The sequence below is a fragment of the Mustela putorius genome, unplaced genomic scaffold (genome assembly GCF_011764305.1).
Source record: "Mustela putorius furo isolate JIRA1106 unplaced genomic scaffold, ASM1176430v1.1 tig00003836_pilon_pilon_pilon, whole genome shotgun sequence".
Lineage (NCBI taxonomy): Eukaryota > Metazoa > Chordata > Mammalia > Carnivora > Mustelidae > Mustela > Mustela putorius.
Window position 1 is genome coordinate 31647478 of NW_025421989.1, and position 18638 is coordinate 31666115.

Genomic DNA, 18638 nt, shown 5'->3' on the forward strand with positions numbered 1-18638 from the left:
GGAATGCATCCATTTCTTTCAGATTATCAAATTTGTTGGTGTAGAGTTGCTCATAGTATGTTCTTATAATTGTCTGTATTTGTTTGGTGTTCGTTGTGATCTCTCCTCTTTCATTCATGATTTTATTAATTTGGGTCCTTTCTCTTTTCTTTTTGATAAGTCTGGCCAGGGGTTTATCAATCTTATTAATTCTTTCAAAGAACCAGCTACTAGTTTCGTTGATTTGTTCTATTGTTTTTTTGGTTTCTATTTCATTGATTTCTACTCTGATCTTTATTATTTCTCTTTTGCTGCTGGGTTTAGGGTTTCTTCCTTGTTCTTTCTCCAGCTCCTTTAGGTGTAGGGTTAGGTTGTGTACCTGAGACCTTTCTTGTTTCTTGAGAAAGGCTTGTACCGCTATATATTTTCCTCTCAGGACTGCCTTTGTTGTGTCCCACAGATTTTGAACTGTTGTGTTTTCATTATCATTTGTTTCCATGAATTTTTTGAATTCTCCTTTAATTTCCTGGTTGACCCATTCATTCTTTAGAAGGATGCTGTTTAGTCTCCATGTGTTTGGGTTCTTTCCAAATTTCCTCTTGTGATTGAGTTCTAGCTTCAGAGCATTGTGGTCTGAAAGTATCCAGGGAATGATCCCAATCTTTTGATACTAGTTGAGTCCTGATTTAGGACCGAGGATGTGATCTATTCTGGAGAATGTTCCATGTGCACTAGAGAAGAATGTGTATTCTGTTGCTTTGGGATGAAATGTTCTGAATATATCTGTGATGTCCATCTGGTCCAGTGTGTCATATAAGGCCTTTATTTCCTTGTTGATCTTTTGCTTGGATGATTTGTCCATTTCAGTGAGGGGAGTGTTAAAGTCCCCTACTATTATTGTATTATTGTCGATATGTTTCTTTGATTTTGTTATTAATTGGTTTATATAGTTGGCTGCTCCCACGTTAGAGGCTTAGATATTTAAAATTGTTAGATCTTCTTGTTGGACAGATCCCTTGAATATGATATAGTGTACTTCCTCATCTCTTATAGTCTTTGGCTTAAAATCTATTTGATCTGATATAAGGATTGCCACTCCTGCTTTCTTCTGATGTCCATTAGCATGGTAAATTGTTTTCCACCCCCTCACTTTACATCTGGAGATGTCTTTGGGTCTAAAATGAGTTTCTTGTAGGCAATATTTAGATGGATTTTGTTTTTTTATCCATTCTGATACCCTGTGTCTTTTGATTGGGGCATTTAGCCCATTTACATTCAGGGTAACTATTGAGAGATATGAATTTAGTGCCATTGTATTGCCTGTAAAGGGACTGTTACTGTATGTTGTCTCTGTTCCTTTCTGATCTACTACTTTTAGGCTCTCTCTTTGCTTAGAGAACCCCTTTAAATATTTCCTGTAGAGCCGGTTTGGTGTTTGCAAATTCTTTCAGTTTTTGTTTGTCCTGGAAGGTTTTTATCTCTCCTTCTATTTTCAATGATAGCCCAGCTGGATATAGTATTCTTGGCTGCATGTTTTTCTCATTTAGTGCTGTGAATATATCATGCCAGCTCTTTCTGGCCTGCCAGGTCTCTGTGGATAAGTCTGCTGCCAATCTAATATTTTTACCATTGGATGTTACAGACTTCTTTTCCCGGGCTGCTTTCAGGATTTTCTCTTTGTCACTAAGACTTGTAAATTTTACTATTAGGTGACGGGTTGTGGGCCTGTTCTTATTGATTTTGAGGGGGGTTCTCTGCACCACCTGTATTTTGACGCTTGTTCCCTTTGCCATATTACGAAATTCTCTCCTATAATTCTCTCCAATATACCTTCTGCTCCCCTCTCTCTTTCTTCTTCTTCTGGAATCCCAATTATTCTAATGTTGTTTCATCTTATAGTGTCACTTATCTCTCGAATTCTCCTCTCGTGGTCCAGTAGCTGTTTGTCCCTCCTTTGCTTAGCTTCTTTATTCTCTGTCATTTGGTCTTCTATATTGCTAATTCTTTCTTCTGCCTCATTTATCCTAGCAGTGAGAACCTCCATTTTTTATTACACCTCATTAATAGCTTTTTAAATTTCAATTTGGTTAGATTTTAGTTCTTTTATTTCTCCAGAAAGGGCTTTTATATCTCCCCAGAGGATTTCTCTGATATCTTCCATGCCTTTTTTGAGCCCAGTTAGAACCTTGAGAATTGTCATTCTGACTCTTTATCTGACATATTATCAATGTCTTTATTGATTAGGTCCCTAGCCTTTGGTACTGCCTCTTGTTCTTTTTTTTGTGGTGAGTTTTTCCACCTTGTCATTTTGTCCAGATAAGAGTATATGAATGAGCAAGTAAAATACTAAAAGGGTGGCAAAGACCCCAGGAAAATATGCTTTAACCAAATCAGAAAGATCCTAAATTGTGCGGGGGTGGGGGGGAGAAAGCGGGTAAAAAGAGGTTCAGAGAAAAGAAAAGAAAAAAAAGAAACAATTAAAAAAGAAAATGAATAAAGAAAAAATTTAAAAAAGAAAATAAATATATATTAGATAAACTAGTTAAAAACGTTAAAAAAGAAAAGGATAAAAGTTAAAAAAATTAGCAGAAGAAGAAAAAAATTGAAAAAAAGAAATAAAATAAATTAAATTAACTGCAAGACTAAGCAATCATGGAAAGAAAGTCATGAGTTCAGTGCTTTGCTTTGTCCTCCTCTGGAATTCCACTGCTCTCCTTGGTATTGAACGGGCACTCCTTGGTAGGTGATCTTGGTCCTGGCTGGATTTCATTTTGATCTTCTCGGGGAGGGGCCTGTTGTAGTGTTTCTCAACTGTCCTTTCCCCAGGTGAAAGTGCCTGCTCTTACTAGGGGCTGGGCTGAGTAATCAGCTCGGGTTCGCTTTCAGGAGCTTTTGTTCCCTGAGCGCTTTCCATAGAGTTCCGGAGGACGGGAATGAAAATGGCGGCCTCCGGGTCTCTGGCCCAGAGGAGCCAAGAGCCCGGGGCCCCACTCCTCAGTATGCCCTCAGAGAACAGTGCCCAATTACTCCCGTCTGCCTGACCTCTGGCCGCGCTCCGAGCTCACCGAGCCTGCGACCGGTTCAAGGTAACCCCGAGCTGGGAGCTCACTCCTCGGCTCTGTCTCTGTAGCCGGCTTCCCCATTCTAATACCTGTGAGCTCTGCGACACGCAGACACCCCCGATCCTTCTGTGATCCTGTGGGACCTGAGGCCACGCTGACCCCGCATTGGCTTCACCCCGGTTTAGCCTCTGGAGCGATGTCCCTCAGCGGAACAGACTTTTAAAAGTCCTGATTTAGTGCTCCGTTGCTCTGCCGCTTGCCGGGAGCCGGCCCCTCCCCCTGCAGTCTATCTTCCCGTCGTTTTGGATTCACTTCTCCACCAGTCCTACCTTTCAGAATGTGTTTGATTTTCTGTTTCTAGAATTGCTGTTCTTCTTCTCTTAAGTCTCCCGTTGGATTTGTGGGTGTTTGCAATCTTTAGATAAACTATCTAGCTGATCTCCTGCTACCTGAAGTAGTCTCAGCCTGCTACTTCTCCGCCATCTTCATAAATACATTTTTAGTCCTTGATTTTCTTTTCTAGGAAAGATTTTATATTTAAACTACCCCATGGAAAATTTATGTGAAAGAAAAACAAATTGGGACTTAGTAAGGAGAGGCTTTATTCAGAATCATTATTGCAAGGGAGAGAAAGGGACTACTGAAATAGTTGGAGATGCACATCTCAGAAATCTGAAAGCATCTCAAAATCAAACAGGAAAAGGTAAAGGTGGAACAAGAATAGATAAGCAAACTGTTTGGGGGGAAATCTGGCAAGGAAAGGGAATGACTGGTGGCAATTGATAGGAAAAGAACTACCCTGTGATATACTGACTCCCAGGAGAAGCCAAGGAAGGAGGTATATTTCACTTTATTTGTGCTTGCTCAGGCTTGGGGACAAACAGAGGTCATGGCCCCATAGGAAACATAGAAAGCTGAGTAAAGTTTGGTCAAAGCAAAGCAGAGGGTCAGCAATATACAGCGGAGAATAATTGGTCACATGGCTAATAGCATGTACCCTTGACATATGACCATTTATATTTACATGGTTGAGCTCTTATTACATCTGGTACCAGGCTTGATGCTGGTATGTTGGGTAATCAAATCACAATTCATACTTTTATTATTTTTTAAGAGGTATTTATTTGAGAGAGAGTCAGAGAGAGAGAGAGCCCGAACAGGGGGAGCAACAGAGGGAGAGGAAGAGAAGACGAGTCCTTACCGAGCACAAAGCCTGACCTGGAGCTCAGTGTCAAGACCCCGAGATCTCGACCTGAGCTGAAACTAAGAGCCAGATGCTTAACCAGCTGAGCCATGCAGGGGGTCCCTACTTTGAAAAAAATTTTTTATTTTTTATTTTTATCATTATTTTTTAAATTCTTATTTTTTTTAAAGATTTTATTTATTTATTTGACAGGAAGAAATCACAAGTAGGCACAGAGACAGGCAGAGAGAGAGGAGGGGAAGCAGGCTCCCTGCTGAGCAGAGAGCCTGACTGGGGCTCAATCCCAGGACCCTGAGATCATGACCTGAGCCAAAGGCAGAGGCTTAACTCACTCAGCCACCCAGGCACCCCCCTACTTTTATTTTTATTTATTTTTAATAATTCTATAAATATTACTTTTTATTAAGAAATGGAAATCCAATGTGAAACAAATAGAATTATGGTATTAATGAGTTCTAAATAGTTTATGGGTCTCAGGTCAGACTTATACAAAGCTCAAGGTGACATTTATTTACGTCATATTTTAGGGAGCAGTTTTGATTATGTCAGATACAATTAAAAACGTGCTTCCATAAATTACTATGCAATAATTCCATATAAAGATGAGGTAATCCCTCATAGCTTAATAGTAAAGATCCTTTTCAAATCAAATATTCTTGGAATCATTTTGGTTTCTAGTATGTGTAAAATACATTCATTATTATCATCTCAGGGTCACAATTTTTTTTCATTCAGGATGAGGGTTTTTTGAGCCATATCATCTTTAAAGGAAGTTTAAGACCTAAAAGTTACTATATTGTTCACAGATATAAACTACATGAATATTTTTTAAGACTAATATGACGATTAGGGGGATTTGCCTTGGTTTCAAATGGGGTAAGTGAGGTTTACAGATGCTAAGTGATTTGCCCTAGGTTACTCAATGTAGAAAAGAGACTAAGGAAAATGTTCTTGTATATAATTTTCCAAATTCAAGCTAGTGGATCTACATAGAAAATCCAGTGAAAATCCAAAGATTTGCCCTACAAACCTTTGAAAGATAATAGTCTCTAAACAAATAAATAACATCTGTGAATATAAAAACGTGCCAAAATCTCTACATTCTCTAGCAGAGATGTCCTTTGGCCTCTTTCCTGCTTCATATTATAGTATCATACATGATTGTATTAACAATACTTAACGAAGGATGATTAGGAAATACGTGAATCTGCAAGAGGATTTGGTGCAATCTTGCTTCAAACAAAATACAGCGTGTTAGGCCTGAAGGCAAACCTAAAATACCCTGGAAGTAGCATATGTAAAAGAAACAGCATCCATGTGAAATAACATAAAGGGCTTTTAATTAAATCTAACTTACAGTATTGGGCTGATTTTAATGGCACAGTAGATCCTCCAGTATTGTTTTTGTTACCATTCCAAGTTGTCTTTCCTGCATTTCAATCACCACTGATAGATGAAACTTTAGGTCTCAGATTTTTTTTTTCTGTCCAAAGGACAATACACAATTCATGCTTTTAAAGAGCATGTGCACTAATGGACAAATCAGTACCTCTTTGTTAATTTATCTCCCTTAGCACTCCAGCAGTGCTCCTTAGCTCCTCCCAGTGCCAGATCTGTACCTGATAAATCCTTAGCAAGTCCTTTGTTAAGGAAGTGGTCCCAGTAAGAGCAATCAGTAAGAGAATAGGGGAAGCAGGATAAGAAAGGGGAAGAAGCTAAGCAAGGGTGTGATGGCAGGTGTAGCCCCAGACTATCTGATCCTGCAGAGAGCTTTGTAGCATAAATTACACCTCAGAGTTGGTCCTGTCTTAATGCAAAGATGCTTGACTTTTGAACTCCCTTACTAGTCACTATAAGCTTCCTTGGGAAGAGGTAAAAACTCCCAAGCACTTCTACTGCCTGTAGAGTTGAGGAGACAGCAGGACCCATCGGCAATAATCTGATCTCAGATGGAGATAAACAGCCAGTATGTAGAAGTTGGGATCTGAGGGAAGAGTACTGGTAAAAATCTTTCAGGGGAACTGGGTGGGGTGCTGGCAATGTCTGCTTTCACTTACTAACAAACTTATTTCTAGTTTTCTATTTTTTCTTGCTTTAAAAATAAATGAATGTATGAAAACTATATACATACATAAAAGTATTAGTAAATGTAATACACTTAATGTGAAAATATTTAGCACAACAAGTTTTACAATCATGGATTTTTTTCTTTATTACACTGAAAGGTGCTCACCTTTTCTCTTTCTTTTTGAATTCTTGTTACTTTTGGTCATGTTGTTCTAAAGCATAATTTCTTTTTCTCTAAGTTATACTGTATATAATTAAAAGTTGCAAAATAATAATAGATGTTTGAGAGTAACTATTTTTTTAGCTAGCCTTATTCTGGATCCTTCTCCTCTTTGGAAATTTGCATGTCCATTAATTGTATCCAATGTCTTCAAAATGTTTAATAAATCAGTGTGGCTTTATTTTCATACACTTTTCTAGGCAGTTGGGTGTCTCTTTCAATATGGAAATACATGACTTTCAGTTTCTGGAAGTCTCAGATTATGCCATCTATTTTCTCTCTTCTTACAACACCTTTGTTTTAGTTTTAGAGCTTGGGGACTATTTTAATTTTCTTATTTTTTTGGTCTTTTTTTTTTACCAGCATCTGTGCTTTTGCATTCAGTTACATTTACCTGAGTTTATCTTCTATTCTTTCTGTTGAATTTTTGTGTCAGCCGTCAACATCCAGCACCATTTTTGTTGTTGTTGTTTGGATATTTCTTTTACATATTTCTGGGTTTTTAAAAATTATAACGTTCTGTTCTTATTTCATGTTGATAATATTTTTTCTGATATGCTTAAGATATGAATGTTCATTTTAAGAGGTCTTGGTCTTTGTCTTTAGTTATAAATTTTCTTCTTCTTTTTCCCTACTCAAAAATTTCCCTGATACTTGTGTTACCCATATTTAAAGATCTATTTATTTAATTGAGTGTGAGAAAGAAAGTAGGGGGAGCAGAGGGAAACAGAATCCCAGGCAGACTCCCTGCTGAGTGCAGAGCCCAAAGCCAAGCTCGAACTCAGGACCCTTCGATCATGACCGGAACCAAAATCAAGAGTTGGATGCTTAACCCGCTAGTTACCCAGGCTCCCCTTGCTCATATTTAAATGTGAGGCTCTAAAATAATGGTCAGGACTTACCCGTTTGTGTTGTTCTGTGTACCATGCTTGATTGATTTTCTTTGCTGCAAAAGAATTTTTTATTGTTTATAAACTTTTGGGGTTTTTTTTTTCCCCCAGTTTGGTATATTATGAAACATGTTGTTTATAACATTGTATATGCTTTTGTTGCACATATATGCTCATTTCTATTGGGTAGAAACATAGAAATGCAATATCACTTTAATTTAGTGGGTAACAATAAAAAGTTCAAAATCGGTTTTATGTATTTACACTCCGCTGGCCATATATGAATGGTAGTTGTTTTACATCCTCAAGAACATGGGTATTGTAAGACGAATTTTAACCATTGTGCTGTGTGTAAAGTAGAACGTCAATGTACTTCTATTTTTTTTAAGATTTTTAAAAAAGATTTATTTATTTATTTGTTTGTTTATTTATCCGAGGGGCTGAGGGAGAGAACAGGGAAAGGGCAGAGGGATAGAGAGAGAAAGAATCTCAAAAGACTCCACATTGAGCCCAGAGCCCAATGCAGAGCTTGTTCCCATGACCCTGAGTTCCCATGACCTGAACTGAAATCAAGAGTCAGAGCCTAACTGAGCCACCCAGGCACCCCTTCAGACTTTTTTTTTCTTAAGTGATCTCTACATCCAGCATAGGGCTTGAACTCACAACCCTGTGATCAAGAGTCCCACCCTCTTCTGACTGAGTCAGCCAGGCACCCCTTTGTCAATGCACTTTTAATTTACATTTTTCTCATGACTAATGAGGTTGAGCACCTGCCATATGTTTATCTTTTTTGAAATTTTTCTTCTTGCCCTTTGATCATTTTACTATTAGTTTGTCTGTATTTTCCTTTATATCTTATAGTTCTTTATATATAGTGACTACAAACCTTTGTGGGTTATATATGTTGCAAATACCTTTTCTTATCTTGTGAATTTCCTTTTCAGTCTCTTAGTGGAGTTTTTTAGTGAAATTAAATTCCGAATTTTAATGTAGTTTATAAGCCTTTTTGTTTTCTCCAATTCTTCCATATTCTAACATCACTAAGAACATCACTGTCATCGTATATAGTTCTCATGGTTAGATCCACAATGTACCTGGAGTTGATATCTGCATGTGATATGAGAGAAACATAAAATAGGAGTTCATTACACTAATTCAGGACCAAGATGATAGCAGGTTGGACCAAAGGATTGCCAGTGATTGTGGAGAGAAGTGTTCAGTTATGGTTTATTTTTTAAAGTAGAGCTAATGAGTTTTGTTCACTAGAAATATTTGAGGCATAAGGAAAACAGGAGGGCATGGATGACACTAAAGTTTTTGACCTGAGCAACTGAAACTAAAGATGTGACATTAACTGAGATAGAGGAGACTATAAGAAAACCTGGTTTGAGGGTCAGGATCAAGAGCTCAGCTTGGGACCTGTAAATTTGAAGTTTCTATTAAACACCTGAATGATGATTAAGAAGTTTGAGAAAAAGCCTGGAGTACAATGGAAGTATTCATGTTGCAGATACACTATTTACTTGTTCCCAGGTTTATGTCAAGCATAAGCAGAGGCGAATGGAGTAAGTTGTAGGACTCAGCACTTTTAAGTCAGAGACAGCCTCAATTATAATCTATGATTTGCCTTATAGATTATTATTAATGAATTTCAGAATGATAGTGGTCACTTACTAAATAATTTGCAAAATGAAATTAATTGAATTCAGTCACCCCAGGAACCTTTACATATTGGAGGCATTTTTTGTTTTATCCTTCTATGATAAGTGCATTCTTCTTAGGAGTTCATGATATTTTCTCATCACTGGTGTTTTTATTTTTTTTTTAAGATTTTATTTACTTAGAGAGAGAGAGCATGTGTTGGGGGAAGTTCAGAGGGAGAAGAAGAGAGAATCTCAAGCAGACTTCCCACTCACTGTGGAGCCTGATGTTGGGTTTGATCTCACAACCCTGATTTTGAGTTGATTTTTTAAAAAATTTTTAGAGAGAGATAGAGCTGGGGGGAAGGAAGAAGTAGAGAATCTGAAGCAGACACCTCACTGACCATGGAGCCTAACAAAGGGCTTGATCCGAGACCTTCAGATCAGGACCTGAGCTGAAATCAAGAGTCAGACACTTAACTGACTGAGCCACCCAGGTGCCCCGGCACTGTGGTTTTTGTTTTGTTTTGTTTGTTTTTTTGTTTTTAGTTTCTTCTTATTTTGAAAAAGTTTAAGACTCAAAATAAGTTGAAAAAATAATTCAGAGTTCACAGATACACTTCATCCTGGAAATGGTTCTTAAGGTGCTACCACTTGGTTCTCATTAAAATTACCTTCTTGGTGCATCTGGGTGGCTCAGTTGGGTAAGTGGCCATTTCTTGATTTCAACTCAGGTCACGATCTCAGGACCCTGGGATCAAGCCCAGCGTGGGGCTCCATACTAGCGGGAAATCTGCTTCAGGATACTTCTCTTTCCCTCAGCCCCTCTACATGCTTGCTTGCTCACTCTCTCTCTCACTCTAAAAATAAATAAATATATATTTTTAAAATTACCTTCTTATTTTTCATTGATTTGAAAAGTAATATTATTTTAATTTTCCATCTTATTCTGTATTAATAAGTTTGAAACAGTCTTGATGAAAAAATATTTTATTGTGACTGTTTAGAAATGAGTAACCCAAGGAAAAAGTATAACATTTTAAACTCGAGCAATTTAATTTTGTCCCTAAATAATAAATATGTGTATCAACAATCCTCAGTATACACATTTGTAATTACAAACTTCATTTCTCATTATTGGGAAAACTAGCAATTAAAGAAAAGATTTATTAGATTCAATTCAATCAAAAAACTTTTTCCGGATGAACAATGAATCAAGTACCTCTTCAGTCTGTATGTTTTGCTCCTTGGTCCAGTGGCAAACACAAGCTACATACACTTCTTATTTTTCTGTCTTTGCCCATTTCAAATGTCATGAAGTTATATTAATCTTTGCCATGAAATTGATTTTAATTTCCACAACTATTTTTTACTTTTTTATATTCCACACATAAATGAGATCACACAGTATTTGTCTTTCTCTGAGCTATTTCACTTAACATAATGTCCTCTAAGTTCATCCATGCTGTTGCAAATGTCAAGATTTCCTTCTTTTTTAAGTTTGAATAATACTTCATTGTATAATTCACATTTGTGGAAGAACATATCTTGGCCACTGTAAATAATGCAATAATTAACGTGGGAGTGCAGTTACATCTTTGAGATACTGATTTCATTTATTTTGGATATATATCCAATAGTTGGTATATACTCAATAGTTGGGATCCAATTGTTGGATCATATAGTACTACTTTTTTTTTTTAAAGATTTTATTTATTCATTTGACAGAGAGAGATCACAAGTAGGCAGAGAGGCAGGCAGAGAGAGAGGAAGGGAAGCAGGCCCCCCCTGCCAAGCAGGGAGCCTGATGCGGGACTCAATCACAGGACCCTGAGATGATGACCTGAGCCAAAGGCAGTGACTTAACCCACTGAGCCACCCAGGCGCCCCATATAGTACTACTTTTTTTTAAATTTATTTTTTATTTATTTTCAGCATAACAGTATTCATTATTATTTCACCACACCCAGTGCTCCATGCAATCCGTGCCCTCTATAATACCCACCACCTGGTACCCCACCCACCCACACCCCCGCCACTTCAAATCCCTCAGATTGTTTTTTAGAGTCCATAGTCTCTCATGGTTCACCTCCCCTTCCAATTTCCCCCAACTCCCTTCTCCTCTCTAACTCCCCATGTCCTCCATGCTATTTGTTATGCTCCACAAATAAGTGAAACCATATGATAATTGACTCTGCTTGATTTATTTCCTCAGCATAATCTCTTCCAGTCCTGTCCATGTTGCTACAAAAGTTGGGTATTCGTCCTTTCTGATGGAGGCATAATCCTCCATAGTGTATATGGACTACATCTTCCTTATCCATTTGTCCATTGAAGGGCCTCTTGGTTCTTTCCACAGTTTGGCGACCGTGGCCATTGCTGCTATAAACATTGGGGGTACAGATGGCCCTTCTTTTCACGACATCTGTATCTTTGGGGTAAATACCCAGGAGTGCAATTGCAGGGTCATAGGGAAGTTCTATTTTTAAATTTCTTGAGGAATCTCCACACTGTTCTCCAAAGAGGCTGCACCAACTTGCATTCCCACCAACAGTGTAAGAGGGTTCCCCTTTCTCCACATCCCCTCCAACACATGTTGTTTCCTGTCTTGTTAATTTTGGCCATTCTAACTGGTGTAAGGTGATATCTCAATGTGGTTTTAATTTGAATCTCCCTGATGGATAGTGATGAGAACATTTTTTCATGTGTCTGATAGCCATTTGTATGTCTTCATTGGAGAAGTCTCTGTTCATATCTTCTTCCCATTTTTTGATATGATTGCCTGTTTTGTATTTGATGAGTTTGAAGAGTTCATTATAGATCCTGGATATCAACCTTTTGTCTGTACTGTCATTTGCAAATATCTTCTCCCATTCCGTGGGTGGCCTCTTTGTTTTTTTGACTGTTTCCTTTGCTGTGCAGAAGCTTTTGATTTTGATGAAGTGCCAAAAGTTTATTTTCACTTTTGTTTCCTTTGCCTTTGGAGACATATCTTGAAAAAAGTTGCTGTGGCTGATATCAAAGAGGTTACTGCCTATGTTCTCCTCTAGGATTCTGATGGATTCCTGTCTCACGTTGAGGTCTTTTATCCATTTTGAGTTTATCTTTGTATACGGTGTAAGAGAGTGGTCATTTCATTCTTCTCCATATAGCTGTACAGTTTTCCCAGCACCATTTATTGAAGAGACTGTCTTTTTTCCACTGTATATTTTTTCCTGCTTTGTCGAAGATTATTTGCCCATAGAGTTGAGGGTCCATATCTGGGCTCTCTACTCTGTTCCACTGGTCTATGTGACTGTTTTTATGCCAGTACCATGCTGTCTTGGTGATCACAGCTTTGTAATAAAGCTTGAAATCAGGTAACGTGATGCCCCCAATTTTATTTTTTTTTCAACATTTCCTTAGCAATTCGGGGTCTCTTCTGATTCCATACAAATTTTTGGATTATTTGCTTCAGCTCTTTGAAGATTACCGGTGGAATTTTGATCAGAATGGCATTAAAAGTATAGATTGCTCTAGACAGTATAGACATTTTAACAATGTTTATTCTTCCGATCCAAGAGCATGGAATGGTCTTCCATCTTTTTGTGTCTTCTTCAATTTCTTTCATGAGTGCTCTGTAGTTCCTCGAGTACAGATCCTTTACCTCTTTGGTTAGGTTTATTCCCAGTTATCTTATGGTTCTTGGTGCCATAGTAAATGGAACCTATTCTCTAATGTCCCTTTCTGTATTTTCATTGTTAGTGTATAAGAAAGCCACTTATTTCTGCACATTGACTTTGTATCCTGCCATGTTGCTCAAATGCTGTATGAGTTCTAGTAGTTTGGGGTGGAGTCTTTTGGGTTTTCCATATAAAGAATCATGTCATCTGCGAAGAGAGAGTTTGACTTCTTCATTGCCAATTTGGATGCCTTTTATTTCTCTTGGTTGTCTGATTGCTGTTGCTAGGACTTCTAATACTATGTTGAACAAGAGTGATGAGAGTGGGCATCCTTGTTGTTCAATGGGAAGGCTGCAAGCTTTTTTCCATTGAAGATGATATTTGCTGTGGGTCTTCCATAGATAGATTTTATGAAGTTCAGGAATGTTCCCTTTATCCCTATACTTTGAAGCGTTTTAATCAGGAACGGATGCCGGATTTTGTCAAATGCTTTTTCTGCATCGATTGAGAGGACCATCTGCTTCTTCTCTCTTCTTATATTAATTTGTTCTATCACATTGATTTGCAAATGTTGTACCATCCTTGTAGCCCAGGGATGAATCCCACCTGGTCATGGTGGATAATCTTTTTAATGTGCTGTTGGATCCTGTTTGCTAGGATCTTGTTGAGAATCTTAGCATCCATATTCATCAGTGATATTGGTCTGAAATTCTCCTTTTTGGTAGGGTCTTTGCCTGGTTTGGGGATCAGGGTAATGCTGGCTTTATAGAAAGTGTCTAGAAGTTTTCCTTCTGCTTCAATTTTTTGAAACAGCTTCAGGAGTATAGGTGTTATTTCTTCTTTGAAAGTTTGGTAGAATTCCCTAGGGAATCCATCAGGTCCTGGGCTCTTGTGTTTTGGGAGGTTTTTGATCACCGCTTCAATCTCATTACTAGATATCGGTCTATTCAAGTTGTCAGTTTCTTCCTGGTTCAATTTTGGGAGTTTATAGTTTTCCAGGAATGCATCCATTTCATCTAGGTTGCTTAGCTTATTGGCATGTAACTGTTGATAATAACTTTTGATGATTGTTTCTACTTCCTTGGTGTTCGTTGTGTTCTCTCCCTTTTCATTCATAATTTTATGAATTTGGGCTTTCTCTCTTTTCTTTTTGGATTAGTGAGCCAATGGTTTATCGATCTTATTGATTCTTTCAAAAAACCAGCTTCTAGTTTCATTGATACGTTCTACTTTATCTCTGGTTCTACCTCATTGATCTCAGCTCTAATCGTGATTATTTCCCTTCTTATGTATGGAGTTGGTTTGATTTGTTGTTGATCCTCCAGTTCTTTAAGGTTGTAAAGACAGCTGCTGTTTTCTGGACTTTTCAATTTTTTTGAGGGAGACTTGGAGGGCTATATATTTCCCCCTTAGGACTGCCTTTGCTGTATCCCATAGGTTTTGGACCAAAGTGTCTTCATTCTCATTGGTTTCCATGAATTTTTTCAGTTCTTCTTTGATCTCCTTGTTGATCCAAGCATTCTTGAGTAAGGTGGTCTTTAGCTTCCAGGTGTTTCAGTTCCTTCGGAAATTTTTCTTGTGATTGAGCTCCAGTTTCAAAGTGTTGTGATCTGAGAATATGCAGGGAATAATCTCAGGCTTTTGGTATCGGTTGAGTTCTGATTTGTGACCCAGTATGTGGTCTATTCTTGAGAAGTTTCCATGTGCACTTGAGAAGAATGAGTGTTCTGTTGTTTTAGGGTGGAATGTTCTGTATATATCTATGAGGTCCATCTGGTCCAGTGTGTCATTCAATGCTCTTGTTTCTTTATTGATTTTCTGCTTCGATGATCTAAGAGAGGCGTGTTAAGATATCCTATTACTAATGTATTCATATCAATATGATTCTTTAACTTGATTAACAGTTTTCTTATGTAGTTGGCTGCTCCCATGTTGGGGGCATAGATATTTACAATTGTTAGATCATCTTTGAGGATAGTCCCTTTAAGAATGATGTAGTGTCGTTCTGTATCTCTGACTGCAGTCTTTAGTTTAAAATCTAATTTATCTGATATGAGAATCGCTACCCCAGCCTTCTTTTGAGGCCCATTGGCATGAAAGATGCTTCTCCATCCCTTCGCTTTCAGTCTGGGTGTATCCTTAGGTTCAAAATGGGTCTCTTGTAGACAACATATGGATGGGTCCTGTCGTTTTATCCAATATGCAACCCTGTGCCATTTTATGGGTGCATTTAGGCCATTCACATTGAGAGTGATTATTGATAGATATGTTTTTATTGACATCGTGTTACCTTTGAAGTCTTTCTTTCTGTAGATTGTCTCTGTATTTCTGTTCAATGCTATTCTTAGGATTTTTCCTCTTTTATAAAACCCCCCTTAATATTTCCTGCAGTGTTGGCTTCGTGGTTGCATAGTCTTTTAAGCCTTGCCGGTCTTGGAAACTCTTTATCTCTCCATCCATTTTGAATGTCGGTCTTGCTGGATAAAGTATTCTTGGCTGCATGTTCTTCTCATTTAATGCCCTGAATATGTCTTGCCAGCCCTTTCTGGCTTGCCAGGTCTCTGTGGATAGGTCTGACGTTATTCTGATGGGCTTTGCTCTGTACGTAAGGAGCCTCTTAGTCCTAGCAGCTTTCAAGAGATTATACCTACAATTATGATTCCTCAATTTGACTATCAGGTGCCTTGGTGTTTTTTTGGAATATATAATCTTGGGTGGAGACCTCTCAGCCTCTAGTACATGAACGCTGGTTCCATTCACGAGATTGGGAAAATTTTCATGAAGAACTTGTTCACTATGTCTTCTAGTCTTCTTTCTTTCTCATCTCCTTCAGGTATTCCAATAATTCTGACATTGGAACGTTTCATGGCATCATTTATTTCCCTGATTCTTTTTTCTTGGTTTCTAAGCTGTTTGTTCCAGGCTTCCTCCTGATCCTTTCTCTCTATCTGTTTGTCTTCCAGATCACTAAATCTACCTTCTGTCTCAGTTACCCTAGCTTTGAGAGAATTTAGATTAGATTGGAACTCATTGAGAGCATTGTGAAACTCATCCCTGGTAGCTTTCCACTCAGCCCTAACATTGTGAGCATCCTGTCTGGTCGCTTTCAGTTCAGCCCTAATTAGTTCCGTTCGGTCATCCATGGCTTTCTCCAACCTAGCTATTGCCTGGATAATTGTTAGCCTGAATTCTCTTTCCGACATATTGTCTATGTTGATAGCCGTTAGCTCTGTTGCAGAAGGTCCATCCTCTGTGTTTTTCTTCTGTTGGGCATTCCTCCTCCTAGTCATTTTGGTGAGAGATGACTGAACAGATGTAGCTGGATGTATTGACCATGGTGCAGTCAAGGTGCACTCTGGAGCGCTTCTGAGCAATCAGGATTCCCCACCCAAACGAGAGACAAAAGAAAAGAAAAAGAAAAAAAAAGAGAGAGAGAGACAGGAAAGAAAGGGAAGATGAAAGAGAAGGTTCAGCCCAAATGGGCCCCAATGTACGATTTATGAAGTATACAAACAAAAACACTGATAAAAGTATATGACACAAGAAAAAAATATATATACGCAAATAAAGGAAGAACCTCGTCAAAAAGAACCCAAGTATAAGATTTATATACTTCAGGACAAACACAAAAACACAGAAGAAGATGGGAGAGTGGTTATAAATTCTCAGTGTGGGCGTGGAAGGTTGTTTTGGTTCTTCCTAGATGTATCTTGATATCTTTGTTAAAGGACTCAACTTTCCTAAGATAAAGCGGGATTAAAAATTGGTTTGCCTATAGGGGTAGTATTGATTGGGGAAAGGGGATTACTTTGAAGTTTAACTCTATATGAATATTAGAAAAGAAAAATAAAAAGGAATAAACTAGACTAAACTAAAATTTAAAAAAAAGAAATTCAAAATATAGAAATGTAAAAGAAAAACAAAGGTGTATGTATCAAAAAGTTCAGGTTAGAAGGTTATTATGGAATTTGATGTACTGGACAGCTCACTGTGATGGTAAATAGGTTAAAAAATTATCTATATAAAAAAAAATGAACCAGAATAGTGGGAATGAGTTAAAAATAAAAATTGTCCTATGAAGTAGTGGTAGTTGTTCTCTTGCAGTCTTTTTTTTTTTTTTTCCTTTTTGGTTTGTTTTCTGGGGGAGGGGCCTGCCACGTGGGTTTTCAGTTAGTGATGTTCCCTGAGTTAAGTCATCCTGCCCCCCCTCAAGGGGCTGGGCTCTGAGGAAACTGGTTTTTTTCAGGCTTTTGTTCTCTGGCGGTTTTTTATGTTTGTTCACTTTCTTTTTCTCTCACCTTGACCTCTTTTGATGGTTTTTGTAGTTTTAGAGGAAATCAAACTGTACCCTGACCTCCCTCTCAGAGAGAAGCCTCAGTTTGGCTGCAGAGCCCAAATAAGTTCCCCCTTGGCCACTGGCAGAGTAGGTTCTGAGTCATGGTCCCTGGGGACGCAGGATCTTTTGCTTGTACCCAAAGCCACAGCAGTGGCGGCTGTCTGGGAACTCCAGACCGCCAGAGAGGTTCCAAGCAGCGATCGCACACTGAGATTTTCCCGCTGGCCCGGGCTGGGAGCGCCTGGTCTTTCTGGGTGTAAGAGCACCCGGCTTGCGCGCACCTCTTTCAGGGGAGGCTGTGGGTCGCGCACGCGTCTCAGGCACTGAGAACGGGGCGCAGGTCCAAAAGCACCGGGCTGGGCTTTTGCATACCTCTGTCAGGGGAGAGATTAGGGCGCACGTCTTGGGCTCTGAAACAATGGCGCGGGTCAAAGAGCAGTGGCTGGGCCTTTGTAACTCTCTTAGGGGAGGATGAGGGACGCCTGTATCTCAGACTTTGTAGCAGGGCTCACGCGTTCTGCCATCCCCTCACAGGAGCCAGAACCCACGCGTTCTCGGGTGCGCTGGCGGCTTAGGGACCAAGACCTGGTTTCTCTGCCGCACTCTCTCTGGCTCAGTGCCAGAGGTGGCTGTCCTGGGACCAGGGACTTAAGCCCCTGTCCCTAGCTGCCCTGATTCCCACAATTCCCCGCCCCCTGCGATCCTTTGCTCTTTTTGAGTGCTTTCAGCCAGTCTCCAAGTTAATGCTGGTCCCCAGAGGCACGGCACTCTCATACTGGGGTATTACTTTCCAACCGGTCACCTCTGGTGGCTCCTGCCCCCTTTTGTTTATCTTCCGATATCAGTCCTGCGTTCCCACTCCGCTTTACCTGCCCACTGGTGTCTTCTGCCCCTGTAGAGATCCAGACGTGTATAATTCTGATCTCAGGCTGATTTCATGGGTGATTGCAGTTCTTTGGTAAGTAATCAACTCACTTTAGGGTACATGTTTAAAAGGCGCCTCCTCCTACTTCCCTGCCATCTTGTCCTCCACCTATAGTACTACTTTTTAAATTTTTTTGAGGAACCCTACTATTGTTTGCCAAAGTAGCTGTTCCAATTTATATTTCCATCAGTGGGGTACCAGTGTTCCATTTTCTCCACATCCTTGCCAACACTTATTTTTTTTTAAATGACACCATCCTAACAGGTGTGAGGTGGTATCTCAGTGTGGTTTTACACTGCATTTCTGTAGGATAACAGTTTTCATGCTATACATCAAAAGGTATTAGAAATGATGGTAAAGTAAGAATTACGAATCCTCTTGATTAGTCTTTGCTCTGAAAATAAATACCAGCCATATTTTTTTTTCTGTATTTACTCATCATTGGTTTGGATCTTTTCAATGTAATGGACAGAACTTATGAATTTAAGTTATTAAACTCATTATTATTATTTTTAGACTATGTTAACCTTTTTGCTTGAATTTAATAGTTACAAAATAGTGAGTAAATATTTCTCCAAAAACAGTGTGGAATAACATTTGGTCTCAGAAGTAGAAAATCAAGGACTAATTTAGCAAAGTACCATTAGTGCATA

At 38.8% G+C, this 18638-nt stretch overlaps 1 protein-coding gene across 1 annotated transcript in view; it reads left to right on the plus strand.

Annotated features, from left to right (window-relative positions):
* The window catches only part of CFAP47 (cilia and flagella associated protein 47), a 529980-nt gene that overhangs the window by 389174 nt on the left and 122168 nt on the right, over positions 1-18638 (plus strand). The gene's annotated exons all lie outside the window — the stretch shown is intronic.